The sequence below is a fragment of the Bufo bufo genome, chromosome 1 (assembly GCF_905171765.1).
Source record: "Bufo bufo chromosome 1, aBufBuf1.1, whole genome shotgun sequence".
Taxonomy (NCBI): Eukaryota; Metazoa; Chordata; class Amphibia; order Anura; family Bufonidae; genus Bufo; species Bufo bufo.
In genome coordinates, this window is record NC_053389.1 from 500,544,621 (window position 1) to 500,546,942 (window position 2,322).

The window sequence follows — 2,322 nt, forward strand, 5'->3', positions numbered from 1 at the left end:
TGAAACTAACTGGGTGGGAGGAGTAATACACTAGCTGGGTGTTAGGGGCAGTGATAGGGGAGTGTCTATGTCACTAGCTGGTGGGAGGAGCTATACACTAGCTGGATGTTGTTAGGGGCAGTGATAGGGGAGTGTCTATGTAACTAACTGGGTGGGAGGAGTTATACACTAGCTGGGTGTTAGGAGCAGTGATAGGGGAGTGTCTATGTAACTAGCTGGTGGGAGGAGCTATACACTAGCTGGGAGTTGTTAGGGGCAGTGATAGGGGAGTGTCTATGTAACTAGCTGGTGGGAGTGGCTACAAACTAGCTGGATGTTGTTAGGGGCAGTGATAGGGGAGTGTCTATGTAACTAACTGGGTGGGAGGAGCTATACACTAGCTGGGAGTTGTTTGGGGCAGTGATAGGGGAGTGTCTATGTAACTAACTGGGTGGGAGGAGCTATACACTAGCTGGGTGTTAGGGGCAGTGATAGGGGAGTGTCTATGTCACTAGCTGGTGGGAGGAGCTATAAACTAGCTGGATTTTGTTAGGGGCAGTGATAGGGGAGTGTCTATGTAACTAGCTGGTGGGAGGAGCTATAAACTAGCTGGATTTTGTTAGGGGCAATGATAGGGGAGTGTCTATGTAACTAGCTGGTGGGAGGAGCTATAAACGAGATGGGTGTTAGGGGCAGTGATAGGGGAGTGTCTATGTAACTAGCTGGTGGGAGGGGCTATAAACGAGATGGGTGTTAGGGGCAGTGATAGGGGAGTGTCTATGTCACTAGCTGGTGGGAGGGGCTATAAACTAGCTGGGTGTTAGGGGCAGTGATAGAGGAGTGTCTATGTAACTAGCTGGGTGGGAGGGTCTATAAACTAGTTGGGTGATACGGGAGTGTCTATGTAACCAGCTGGTGGGAGGAGCTATAAACTAGTTTGGTTTTAGGGGAAGTGATAGGGTAGTGTCTATGTAACTAGCTAGGTGGGAGGAGCTTCACACTAGTTGGGCGTGGTTAGGGGCAGTTGTAGAGATAGGAGAAGTGCATCAAGGGTTTGGTTGGATACAGCAACAGGAAGTGCTACACACAAGATATAAAGGGAGGGATTTGTTTACATGGTGAAAATGGGTCAGAAGAGTCCAAATAAAAAAGACACACATACACCCACACACCGTAGTAAAGCCCGGAAAACCCCTTTAAGCCTGCTAGACTATAGCAGAGTAAATCACTAATTTCGTAACTCTTGCCTAAAGGACCTTTTTCTATGCTTTACAATTGAATTTAGTTTTTCTGTTTTGTCTACAAAATGTTTTATTGAAGTGGCATGTTTTATGATCTTACCTGATTATGTAACTTTATAATAGAATAACTGCCTTTTTAATGAATTTAGCTTGACCTGTATGTATGACGATGGAATAATACGAGTTTAAAATAAAATAAAAATACACATGAAGAATATTTGTGAATAAACTTAACCTGAAAGCATCGATATCTAGTTTCTTCTTCCCACCTGATACATACTTTTACATATTTCATTGAAGACAAAGAGCAGAAAAAAAAACACATGGTTCATCTAGTCCTGTTCTTATATTTATTTCCTTTTTATTTTTCTCTTACAATATATAAATATATATAATCTTCAGTGTGAACCCATGCTATCCGCATTCCCAGCGTAGGAGGGACAGTCCATAGGCCACTTGTAAGACAATAATTCTAGACAGCTTCAAAAACGAATGAAAAAAAGGTCATGCACTTGAAATTTAAAAAAATCTAAGTTTATTTCAGGTCTTTAAAACCTGTTGTAGGGATGTTCGATTGGGTTCAAATTAGGGCTCTGGCTGGGCAACTCAAGGACATTCCCAAAGTTCTCCCTAAGCCACTACCGTGTTCTTTTGGCTGTGTGCCAACAGTAATTGTCTTGTTGGAAGGTGAACCTCCAGCTCAGTCTGAGGTCCAGAGCACTCTGGTCCAGGATTTCATTAAGAATAGTTCTGTACTTTGCTCCATTCAGCTTTCCCTCATACTTGACCAGCTTCCCTATCTCAGTCGCTGAAAAACACCCCCACAGCATGATGCACTGTAGGGTTAAAATTAGCAGAGTCTGGTTTCCCCCAGACATCACACCTCGAATTGAGGACAATACGTTCAATCTTGGTTTCAACAGGCCAGAAAATTTTGTTTCTCACAGTCTGAGAGTCCTTTAGGTGCTTTCATATGTCTTTTAATGAGGCTTTCTTTTGACCACTCTGCCATAAAGCCCCGATTGCTGCAGTGATGCCTGACCTTCTGGAAGATTCTCCCTTCTGCATGCAGGATCTTTGGAGCTCATTCAGAGTGACCATT

The 2,322-nt window shown here is 43.5% G+C and overlaps 1 long non-coding RNA gene across 1 annotated transcript; it reads left to right on the plus strand.

The window, feature by feature from the left end:
• Positions 1 to 785: 785 nt before the first annotated feature.
• Positions 786 to 1,466, plus strand: LOC120987100. Its single transcript, XR_005775911.1, has 2 exons — positions 786 to 847; positions 939 to 1,466. It is a non-coding gene; the product is annotated as an uncharacterized LOC120987100 (long non-coding RNA).
• The last annotated feature ends 856 nt before the right edge of the window (positions 1,467 to 2,322 follow it).